This window comes from Camelus bactrianus, chromosome 11 (assembly GCF_048773025.1).
Source record: "Camelus bactrianus isolate YW-2024 breed Bactrian camel chromosome 11, ASM4877302v1, whole genome shotgun sequence".
NCBI lineage: Eukaryota > Metazoa > Chordata > Mammalia > Artiodactyla > Camelidae > Camelus > Camelus bactrianus.
The window spans coordinates 23512669-23525409 of record NC_133549.1 but is presented as its reverse complement, the minus strand read 5'-3'; the positions used below and the strand labels follow the sequence as shown (position 1 = coordinate 23525409).

General features: G+C 45.8%; 1 protein-coding gene and 1 non-coding gene across 3 annotated transcripts in view; one reads left to right on the top strand and one right to left on the bottom strand.

The window, feature by feature from the left end:
* Positions 1-12741, bottom strand: part of CPXM2 (carboxypeptidase X, M14 family member 2) — a 117868-nt gene that overhangs the window by 93571 nt on the left and 11556 nt on the right. The gene's annotated exons all lie outside the window — the stretch shown is intronic.
* Positions 10105-10177, top strand: TRNAD-GUC (transfer RNA aspartic acid (anticodon GUC)). Its single transcript has one exon. It is a non-coding gene; the product is annotated as a tRNA-Asp (tRNA).

Genomic DNA, 12741 nt, shown 5'->3' with positions numbered 1-12741 from the left:
TTTTTGGCAGGTCTACTCAACGCCCGAAATGAGCAAAATGAGGTGCTCCTCCCCCTCGGGCTCACCAGCAACGTGGAACAAAACCACACGGGAAAGAACACCACGTACGATGATTAAGATACCCGGCCGGTGCTCAAGGCACCTCCTGGTCCGTGAGGGGACATCGGTGGGGCCTAGACTTTGGACACAGAGGGGAACTGCTGCTGACAGTACAGCCCCAGAGGCACTAGGTGAGCGGCCAAACTGAACCCACAGAATGAGTCAGCCACCCTCAAGGACACCTCCATACCTTTTAAATGGAAACTCCACAAGGGCAGAGGAGACAGAAAGGAGACAAAGAGCCCCATCCAGCCACAGTCCCGTTTTGTCCACGACTTTCAGCAGATTAGGAAGTGACAACCACACTAACACTAGCAAGTCCTGCGTCTACAGGCTGAGGGGAAGAAATTAGAATCTAGAATCGACTGTCTGTCAACAGTCAAAAGGGCATCTTCAGACAAATGCTTAGAAGATTTAACCTCCTTTCCATCATAACCTCAGATTCTTGCTGATGCACTGCTGGAATAATGCACCAGAGACACAGACACACAGACACACAGACACGCACACGTGCGTGTGCACACGGTACAGTAAGACCTGAGCGTTCTGCGCAGTGACTCCCCGAAAAGAGCCCAGAACGCTCTACCCACCAAAGAACTCCAAAAGCAATGCAAAGCTTGGTCTAGAAGCTAGAATTCCCTTGGTTTTAAATTCTCAAAGGTACATCTAGCCCCTGTCCAAGCACCTACCAACAAGCAGGACTTTTCTCCATCTTTAGAAAACATTATTGAGGAAGTCGGGGTGTGGCCTCAAGGATCAAGTAAAATGGAGGAGACACACGTGTTTCAAAGCTTAATTTAAACATCCGCAATGGGAAAGTCCAAAGGCCAGAACTGCAGAGCAATGACATCCTGGTTGGAACGTAGTATGTTGGTACTGCAATCAAGATTATAATGTCAATTGAGGAGATAATTACTAGGTTTAAAGAGTGCTTGAAATCAATAGGAATCTCATTCCCAGCTCTTCACCCCTCCTCTGTGTTCTCAGTCCCCAGCCAGGCTGCCCTGAAGCGGCTCTGGCAGGAACTCAGCAAGGACTCGGCTCCTGGGCCAGTTTGTTCCAGCAGCAGCCACTGAACAGCCCTCGAGACAGCTCCCTGCTCCTCCCACAGAAACACAGAAACGCAATCCTCTATCATCAAGTCAAATTCGCATTACTTCTAAGAGGAAAAAGACTCTAATCCTGAGAAGCATGTGGGTGTGAAAAGAACACTTCAGGAAAATATTAATTAGAGACTGGCGATGTGTCACAATCTGGAGGCAAGAGTGACAGGCATCAAAGATGATGCGACTTTCTCTTCCAGGCAGCCTGGCTCTGGAGGAGCACCCTGTGCTGAAAGGGGCACGGCTTCCCAGGCCTGTGCTCTGTTCCCAAGGAGGTGGGCGAAGACGGGACCCGCTGCCTCATTCCACGGCTCCGCCTTGACAAGCGCACACACGTTTAATCAAATCTGTCCCCTGCCAAACTTCTCTGCACTGCGGCCACTTTCCAAAATGGTTCTCAGCACGATGGCATATATTGATTCCAATCACCACCATAAATGACCCTGTGTGCACACCAGCTCTTTGCATTTCATATCATGAAGGAGTTTGTGACCCAGAAGTTACAGGGCACAGTCAGAATACAGGGTGGAGCTTGGAATGCTGAATCTGGAGCATCAGTGGCAACACTCCAGCCCCAGTACCCTAAATCTGCCTGGAGGGGAGGCTGTTATGACAGTCAAGTCATGACAATGGTTTTATAAGAGTAGTGATTTGGGGAGCAATGCAAGCATGAGCCAGACCCTCTGAAGACATCCTGTCATTTAATCTTCATAAGGACCGTGAGAGATGGGCAGTACTGATACAGGAAAACGTGGGGCATGAGAGGAGGGAGGGCCACGTCCCAGGTCCCAGGTGAGTCCTGGCAACTGTCTCACCAAGTGAGGGCCCTTGGCTTCACGCAGGAAAGAATTCAAGAGCAAGCCATAGCTGAGTAAAAGTGGATTTATTCAGAGAGATACGTACACCACAGATGGAGTGCCGGCCGTCTCAGAAGGCCAGAGAGGCCACGAGGCGTTAAAGTAAAAGCAGACACACACTCCACAGACAGCGCGCGGGCCGTCTCAGGAGGCAAGAGAAAGGCCACAGGGTGCGGGGATGCTGGGTTTTAGGGGCTCAGTAACTTCACATGCTAACAAGTGGAAGGATTATTCCAACTATTTTGGGGAAGGGGCAGGGATTCCCAAAAACTGGACCACTGCCCACTTTTTGACCTTCTATTGTCAGCCACAGACCTGTCATGAAGCCTGTGGGAGTGCCATTTACTATGCTAACATATTACAGTCAGTGCATACTGAAGCTCAAGGTCTCCTGGCAGTCAGTCTCTCACCATCTTGGGCCTCAGGGTCTACGGGGAGTTGAATTTCCTGCCATCTTGGTGGTAATTGTTGTCATTCCTTATTGGCTGCGCCCTGCCCCCTTCCCTCCTGTCTCGTTACCATTGCCATTTTATACACAAACAAATGAAGACTCAAAGAGGCTGACACAGAGTTAAGCAGCACCAAAGTGTCTTGAGTTAGAATTTTAAAATCTAGTGTGACATAAAATCCCAGGCACAATTTTTACGCCACCTATTTTTGCCTTGAAAACCCAACAGTGTGACACAGATGCAAGTTGCATGGTGGCATTTGGGGTCACATCAAAGAAAGGAAGAGGCGCTGGGACAGGCGTCACCAGTTGGCAGAGGAGAGCTCGGAGTCCGAGGCCTTGTGGCCTGCTGTGATGTCTGCTGGAAACGGAGCAAAGAATTCTCCAGGACCTCAAGATCACTGCCAGGGACAAGCTCACAGCCATCCTGAACTTTAGCTTTCACTGTCGCCTATAAACAGAAGAGCTCTGACTTTTAGGACATTCTTTCCTTCGCCTTTCTGAACTTGGTGTTCCCTTTGACCAGTGAGAGTGTGGCAGCAGCTTCCTGGTGCACTGGGGAAAGTGTCTGCAGTGGCTCTTTGCCTGCCTCAGACATCAGTGGCTCCCCAGAGGGGAACCCCCCTATCCCTGCAGCCTTGCAAAGGAGCTAATCCCAGCCTTATCTAAATCCCTAGATAGCTCCTCCCTCACTTCTGGGCTCCTCCAGGCCAGTTCTCACCATGACTCAACGTCAGAATCTTCTGGGTATAAAAACAAAGATGCTCAGACCTCTCCCTGGAGACTCAGACCCACGGGGATGCAGAGGGGCCACACCCTAGTCAAAAGCTCCCAAGTGAATCGTCTGAGACCTTTGGAACCCAGCTGGTGTCTCTTACTTCTATGGCTACACGACCTTAGGGATTCTGTTTCCCAAGCCCCAGGGGATCAGGCAGAGGACACTCAGGGAGTCGGGTATCAGTCCGTGCTAGCAGAAGTGGCTCCTGCCCAGAGCCGCCTGTCCTCTGGAGGCTCTGACCCCTGAGCCTCCCAAGGCTTCCTCCCCCAACACCCACCCCTCTCATCCTACTCACCCCCCACCTAAAAAAGGTACCAACCACACTGTCAATGTCCCAGGGCGGCAACAATGAGTTCTTGTCACTGAATTCCCGAAGCCCAATTGATGTTTCCTGAGTAAATGAATGAATTTGTACTACAGTCCCGTATAACTGATGTCACTATGCCAGCAGCATCATGGAAAATTAAGTCTGTTCTTTGCATATCGCCTATAAAGCCAAAAAAGGAATTACTGGTTCATAGCAGCACTATTTACAACAGCCAAGACATGGAGACAGCCTAAATGTCCATCAACGGATGACTGGATAAAGAAGAGGTGGTATATTTATACAATGGAATACTACTCAGCCATAAAAACCGACAACATAACGCCATTTGCAGCAACATGGATGCTCCTGGAGAATGTCATTCTAAGTGAAGTAAGCCAGAAAGAGAAAGAAAAATACCATATGAGATCGCTCACATGTGGAATCTAAAAAAAAAAAAAAAAAACACAAACAAAGCATAAATACAAAACAGAAATAGACTCATAGGCATAGAATACAAACTTGTGGTTGCCAAGGGGGCAGAGGGTGGGAATGGAAAGATGGGATTTCAAAATTGTAGAATAGATAAACAAGATTATACTGTATAGCACAGGGAAATATATACAAGATCTTATAGTAGCTCACGGAGAAAAAAATATGACAATGAATATATATATGTTCATGTACAACTGAAAAATTGTGCTCTACACTGGAATGTGATACAACATTGTAAAATGATTATAAATCAATAAAAAATATTTTTAAAAAAATAGCATTTCTCAAACCTCAATCACTTGCTTATCATCTCCATGCACTGTTACTTCATTACTTAATTTTTATTTAAGTCTAAGTAATTTTAATAGAAACATGTTAATGTCAAGAGAAACCTTACTAGAAGATAACGTAGAAAGATACATGATCTTGGGGTAGATAAGAAAAAATAATTTAAACTTGAAACAAAAGTACTAAAGGAAAATACTGATGGTCTATATTAAATGTAAGATCTATTACTCAGGAGACACATTTCCAGAATGAAAAGTTAAGCCAAAGCGTGTGAGAAGGCATTTGCTATGCATATATCTAACAAAGGACTCATATCCACAGTATTTTTAAGAAAAGCAAATAAGCAAAAAACCCTCTTATAAATTAATAAGAAAAACAATGAGCAAAAGACGTGAAGAGGCATTCACCAAAGAAGATATCTTAACGGTGAGTAAGCATTAGTCATCAATCTTCAGGAAATTGCAGTTAGGACTACCACGAGATACCAGTCCACATCGAGCAATATGGATGCAGCTAGAAAGACACAGTATCAGATGCTGGTGAGGAAGCGAGGCAGCACTGCCGACACACGTGTTAACGGGTCCAACCACTCCGGAAAACTGTCTAGGACTGTTTACTACAGATTTCACGCCCTGTGACCCAGCAACCTTACTTCTAGGTAGAAAAGCATTCACACGTACACCAAAAGACTCATGCAAGAATTATCCTAGCATATTACTAGATGTGTGATTGCCAAACACTGAAAATGATTCAAATGTCCACTAATATGAGAATGAATTAACAAACTGTGGAAGAGTCATGTAATAGAATCCTAGAAACCAATGAAAATAAATAAGCCACAGCACTCTACGGTGACACGGACGAATCTCATAAACGTAATGCTGCGTGAGAGAAACCAGCCGCAAAGAGAATACAGTGTATGATTCCATGAAGATTAAGTTCAAAAGAGGCAAAAGGAACCTCTGCCAGCGGTTATCTTTGAGGAAGAGCAGAAGGCAGGCATCGGAGGTTCTGGTCACGTTCTATCTCTGATCCAAATCACAGTTATAATGGTTCATTCACATTACATGGGAGCGGTGTAGGTGACAACCCAATGAGTCACACCCCTTATGAGCTCTAGCCTTTTCTGTGTGTGTGGTACATACACTTCAATCATGATAATTTTTAAAGGCTTGGTGTTTCCTGACTATTACATCACATTAATACCAAACTAAGCCAATTTAGCCAATTCAGGAAGAGTGAAAGAATTATGTTGAGGGGAGAAAAATGTCTATTTCAAAAGCTGGATATTGTATGACTCCATTTATCGAACGTTCTTGAAATAACAAAATGAGAGAAATGGAGCACAGGTCAGTGGTTGCTGAGAGTTAAGGGGCTAGGAGAGGGGGTGTGGCTATAAAGGGGCAGCACAAGGAAGCCTTTGAGTGATGGAACTGTTCTGTGTCTGTGGCGGTATTTCCATGAAACCACACACATGGTACAATCACAGGAATGTGTACACACACACACACGTGCCCAGGTATAACTGGCGGGATCTGAGGATGGTCTGCGGATTGTACTAATGCCAGTGGCCTGACACTGTTATTGTACCACGGTTATGCAGCACTGAAGGAAGCAGGGTGAAGGGTGCACAAGACCCCATTTGTCTGCAACTTCCTCTGGATCTATTCTTATTTCAAAATAAAAAGTTTTTTGAAGAGATGTGAAAAGGAAAAACTTACTCACAATCTAAGAAAGTTTATTTATTTAAAGTTTGTTTAGAGTTTATTTAACTTTAACTCATAAAGTCACCAGTTGTGCAGAGGCATGGCAAACTTGGGGGAACTCTGGTGTAAGATTTTGCAACCTCTCCCAAACTCATCCTAAAAAGCTACAAAGGTGCTGATAAGGAAAGACTGCCAACAATGCTTCAACCTCATGCCAGATGTGAAAGAATATTCACCACCTACGAGTCTGATGGAGACAGCTGGGGAGAAAAATGGAGATGATCAGAGGAGGGACCAAAAAAACCTACACGTCTCTTGTATGCCTCCATTTTGAAACTCAAGGTCTGCAGCTACTGGAAAACTGGACACCCACCTCTAGAGCCCAGATGTCGTCTGGGCTTTCTGAGGTGGTCAGGTGCTCACATCTCACCCTAGCCAAGTTCCTACACCTGTTTGGATCAGAGACTCTTAAAAAACAACTGGACAGGAAGTAGAGGGAGGTGTGAGAGTGTGGGGTCAAGAGGAACACTGATGGGAGCACAAGAGGATAATCACAGCCCCCCACGAATCAGGATGTCTAAGAACCAGCATGGAGGGAAGAAGTGAGCACCTCAGAAGAGCAAAAATATGTCAAAGATAAAAGGCTGCTAGAAACTGGAAACTGTACTAGGTTTTCTTATTAATTGAAGTATAGTTGATTATATAAGTTTCAGGTGTACAGTATAGTGATTCACAATTTTTAAAGGTTATACTCCATTTATGGTTATTATAAAACACTGGCTATATTCCTCGTGTTGTACAATATAGCCTTGTAGCATATTTCATACAAACATCATAGTCTGTACCTCTTAATCCCCTGCCAGTGTTGCCTCTCCCTTGCCTCTCCTCACCAGTAACCACTAGTTTGATCCCTAGATCTGGAAGTCTGCTTCTTTTTTGTTATATCCACTAGTTTGTTGTACTTTTTAGATTCCACATATTAGTGATATGTCTTTCTCTGACTTATTTCACTTAGTATAATGCCCTCCAAGTCTACTCATGTTGCTGCAAAAAGCAAAGTTTCATTCTTTTTTATGGCTGAGTAGTATTCCATTGTGTGTATATATGTGTGTGTGTGTGTGTGTGTATATGCCACATCTTCTTTATCCATTAATCTGTTGATGGACAGTTAGGTTGCTTCCATGTCTTGGCAATTGTAAATAATGCTGCTATAAACATTGAAGGGCGTGTATCTTTTCCAATTAGCATTTTTGTTTTTTTCAGATACATACTCAGGAATGGAACTGCTGAGTCATATGGTAGCTCTACTTTAAGTTTGCATATTGGCCTGGTCAATACCTGTAGATCTGACAAAGGGCTTAGACTGCCCCTAGTGGAGAAAATCTGACCAGATGCTGCCTCATTCAAAGATGAGTAAAGAACAAACACTGAAGCTTAGTCTGTGAGGAACAAAAATTCCACAAGAAGAACATGAATAGAGGTACACCTTCCAAAAGACTCAGGGAAATAAGGTGATTTGATTGAATAATCAGGAAAATGTTTTTCTCATAAACTATTCATCCTGAGTATAGTACAAGAAACATGGCCTCTACTTGCCATAAAAAGGATATACTGAAGTTAAAAAAATATATATATATAAACTCAAAATATATATATATATATATATATATATATATATATACACACACACACACTCAAAAACAGAAAATCTGATTGTTCAAGAACCATGAAAGAAAGTAAAGAATTATCTAAGAATTTCTTCTATGGAAAGTGTCCAGCTTAGATGAATTTACGGTCTAGTTCATTCAAACTTTCAAGGAATAGACATTCTATGTTCCTACACCGTCCCAGACCTTTAAAAAAGACCATCCAAGCCTACCCTAGTTTTTAAGTTGCTGTATAGCTTCTTTAATGTCACACAAACTTGATTTTTTAAGTCAAAAAGTAGTATTAGTCCATAAAGAAAGTCAATGCACAATTGCAAAAAAAAACCCTCCAGGAAGATGAAACGATTTTAAACTTGTAGGCATATGCCGAAGAGAAGACTTCTCTGCTGTTGGCTTCCATGAGGAGAGGTGTTCCTGAGGGGTGTTTGTATAGCTCTCTGCCACCCGACTCACTCCGCCCTGGGGGTAGCCTGTCTGACTGGTACACGGGCACCGATAAATGGTGCATGTGGTTCAGCTCTGCCCTGACTTCCTCCCTCTTGGAAGCAGGATGCTCTCAGGGAGCACGTGTCCCACTCTTCCTCAGGGGCTCTGCTCCTCTTGGGGGAGTGCTGCCCTGGTCTGGCCGGCAAGTCCACTGTGGCTCTGGTTTCAGATCGAGGCTCTGAAGCCCACGACATTGGGCTGGCCACCCGGTCCCCACTCAGTGTACTGTCTACTGTAGGCAGCAGCGAGGCCAGGACCCCTGATCAGACCTAGTGAAGACCCTGCCACCACAAAACCATTGGAGGAACAAAATAAATCTCTCCAAATGGCAAGGGGAGACTAGAAAAGCCTCACAGGACAAATGCTTCATTTTAGACTGAAGAAGACCTTTACAGGCACGTTTGAGATGGAGTCAAAAAGAAGAGAAAACAGCCCTTGTTTTCCCAGTGTCCACGTCTCAGGCTTCCTAACCGAGGTTTGTCCAAGACGAGTGTCACTCTGTCCCAATTCTGGCCCCTCGCCTCCCCTCTCACTTCCAAAGGAGTCTGAAATACAGGTGTGACTGTTTATCACAGCACCTGCGCAGCCACTGAGACCATGTCGCCCCGCCTCCTCCAGAGCCAGGAATCTGGGCTTCACCCCACTGCCCTCCATAGCTGTGCCAGATGTCAGGGGATGACCAGGTAGAGCCCCAGAGAGCCACCTGGCCTTGCAACAATGGGGCCAGGCTCACAGCAAGGGCTTGGATGAAAAACCACACTGTCTGTGATAGAATGACAAACCTCCAGGTTCAAAGACACACACACACTAAGGTCAATCCACGAGGTATCTGGTTGGTAGAGACTTCAAATCTCACCCAACCCAGGCATGAGGCAGAGCACTGAAGGCATGAGCTGCTTCGGGAAAACCATCCCAGTTCCATTATGGTGGGAAGTCAAGTGTCTTTCCTACAGATGAGAGACCACTTCCTGTGGAGGGCCAGTCCTGCTCACCTGGGCCATGGAGAACCCACTTTAACATACGGAAACCTATTCTCTACCCCAGAACATTAGTTCTGGCAGAGTGCAGGTGCTCAATAAACAGGTTCGTTTTTCTTGTTAAGTGCTGCTACCAACACTGGGCACATCTTGAGCTGAATCAGACAGGGACCCTGCCCCTAGACATTCAGAGCCTCCCAGGATGCAAGAGAATCACTGTGATGTGAGAGAGAAGGGGACCAAGACCATGAGGAAGAGATATAGGAAAGCAAAAGAAAGATGATCAAGGCAGGCTTCCTGGAGGCAGCATCTGCAGAACCATGAAGTTCAAAGACAGGGGTCGGCAAGCTACAGCCCAAGTGAGGGCCAAATCCAGCCCACCGCCTGTGTCTGTGTGGCCCATGAGATAAGAACAGTTTTTACATTTTTAATGGTTATTTCAGTACCAACATAATATCCTCAACTTTGCTTTCTGGCCAGTAAAGTATATAAAATTTACAATCTGATCTTTTAAAAATATCTGCCAACTCCTATAACTGAGGCACAAAAACAGTCCCCAGATAGTAAGTGAAAATCATAGCTCACACTGGCTGAGAGCTTATTGTGTACTGTGTGTGTTCCACTCTACACGCTTTATTTTGTCTCCATGAAAACCCTATAAAGGAGATTTTATCCCCTCTTTAGAGAGGCGGAAACTGAGTCATAGGGACGTCAGTAACTTGCCCAGAGCCTCACAGCCAGTGAGAGTGGAGCCTGACCCCAAAGCTGCCTCCCCATCACTGACTGAGACTTCTGTCCAGCTCCCTTTGGAGGAAACACAAGAGCCAGCTTTCACCACAGGGCATGTCTGAAAAACAAGCTCCGGTCTGGCTGTGAAAAAAGGGAGGCAGAAGAAGGGATGGTATAGCTTACTGGTAAAGTGCTTGCCTGTCATGCAGGAGGTCCTGGGTTCAATTCCCAGTACCACCATTAAACTAAATAAATAAATAAACCTAATTATCTCCCCTCACCAAAAAAGTTTAAATAAATAAATAAATATTTTTAAAAATTAAAATAAAAAAAGGGAGGCAGAGGACAGAAATAGGTCAATTCATGCTGGGATCTGAATGCCGAGTAGGGAATTTTCTGCAACCAGTGCTTGGTAAATGACAGTGTATATGGTAATTTCACTGCAGCATTATAGTAGCAAAATATTGAAAACAACCTAAATGTCCATCACCTGGTGGTTAAATAAACTGTGGAACATCCATTCAACAGAACATGATGCAAGTTTTGAAAAAAGAGAGTCTTCATCTTCACTGTATTCGTCAGCTACTGCTGTGTAACAAACTACCACAACTCCTAGTGGCACACAGTAAGCACTGATTTCTTGGTCTCCTACAAATCAGTTGGGCTCAGCTGGGGGCTCCAGGCTACAGCCTGAGCCTGTGTCTGCTCTACCCATCTCTTAGGCTCCTTGGACCAGTGACCTAAGTGCATAGAGTCTTCTTGTGGAAACAGAAGGAGCAAATGGAAACAGGCAAAGTCTTGCAAGCCCTCAGTGCAGAACTCGCACCTTGTCACCCCATCTTATTCCTCAGCAAGGCACATGGACCTGCCTAAAGTCAAGGGGCTTTCACCTTTCGTGAAGGGAACTTAAAAGTTACATGGCAAAGGGTGTGGACACAGGGAGAGGTAAAGAACTAGACCAATGATTCAACCACCACATATACTATTATGGAACAATATTCAAGATGTATTTTGGATACTTGCTACAGCTGACAGCGCTCCTTAGTCATAGGGACAGCCATGTACATAATCTTTCCCTCAAAGCTAAGGTTGTCTAGGGGCGAATCCACATCTAACACAAGCCCTTTGACGCCATCCACTCACAGAACTCAAAGTAGTTAAATCTGTACCACTCGCCACCCTGAAAATGAAGTAGGTAACATCTGTTCCACCTGTCATCTTGACCTTCATTCTGCCACATCTCCAGAAAGGCCCCCAGTATTGAGAGAATGATGGATGCAGGCACCTAAGAATAACCAGCTGTCACCAGAGGCCCTCCTCTGCCTGGCATCCCCCACTGATGCCCCCTCCTGACCCAGACCCGTGTTCCCAAATGCTATGCCACCTGCCTCCTGCACCTGACCCCCACCCCGTCCCTGTCACCATCTCTCTCCCCGCCACATCTGCCTGACAGGACCTTCACAGTTTCCCTTCCCTCCAGCGTGTCCTCCATGCCTCAATTTTGTTTTAATAGCAGAACAACGTGGACAAGTTTTCCAGACCAAAATCACTTCCACGGCACCCAGGGAATTGGAGCCAGAATGGCTGTCTTTGAGACGGGTGGGCCCAACCTGTTCAGACAGGGCTCTGAGGCCAAGGTCAGGGGGACAACCCTGAGTGGGCCAGTGTAGGGGGAGAGGGATGTACGTGTGGCAAGGAGGCAAGTTTAGACTTCAGAGTGTGTGCGTGTGCATGCGGGTGTGTACACACATGTACACACATGTGTAGAGAAACGGGCCTGGAAAAATCTTTGTGAAAATGCCTCCCCAAATTGTAATACCTTCCAGTTCTGGTGATGAAGAAGTAAGATCATTCAAATCAGCCCTGGTGCTAAAGCTACTAAAAAAAAATCTGGAAAAATATTTTTCTAAATATGCTTGAAAGCACCTAAGAATGAACAAGGTAGGAAAGAACGCCCTGGCCCAGACCTGACAGCAGCAGAACCCAGAGAGGCGCGGCCCGCACTTGGAAGCCGCGCCAGCCCTCTGGCTGGTGATGCTGAAGAAACAGTTGGTGGGGAAGGGGACCAACGGTCATGCCCAAGGCCCACCCGAGGGGAGAGTCTCATTACCACCCATTTGCTGAAACCCCGGAGGACCACACCGTCAGGGCGAACCGGCAGAAGCACAGCCCCAGCCTCTCCTGTGTCCGCACACACCCTCCCGACGTGCGGGGCCCTCCCAGGGGCAAGCGGCGTGGCGCCCGCCTGCCCACTTACAGTGGAGCAGAATTCTCATTTATTAAGTGACTCGGAACTTCACTGTTGTGGAGCTTCTGTTTTTACTTTAGGAGGCACTGTGAGTCACATCGATGATTTCTTTGATGGCAAGTTCACGGCCAGAAACACGGCCCCAAATCATTACACTGCGCCTCAGGGAACGTGCGCTTCCCTCTGTGACCATCAACTCTGTGACACGCTTTATGCGCTCACGCGGCCGCTGAAAAGGGAGCCTGCCTCTATAAATGCAAATCTCTGAAACGCTCTATTTCTTTCAAGCAGCTGAGCTGCGGAGCAGAAAGTCTAGAACCGGAAAATCTTGGGGTCAATTCCCTGTTTTACAACCGGTGAGCTGCAGGACGGCAGACAAATGACCCATGTTACCGAGTCTCATTTTCCTCATATGTGCTGCTGCTGCTGGTAGTAGTAGTAGTAGTAATAATAATAATAATAATAATAATATCCACAATTCTCAGAGGGACATCCGGAGAGGTCAAGTGTGAAGCCTAGTGCCCGGCAATTACTGACAGCTTAAGTGCTTAATACA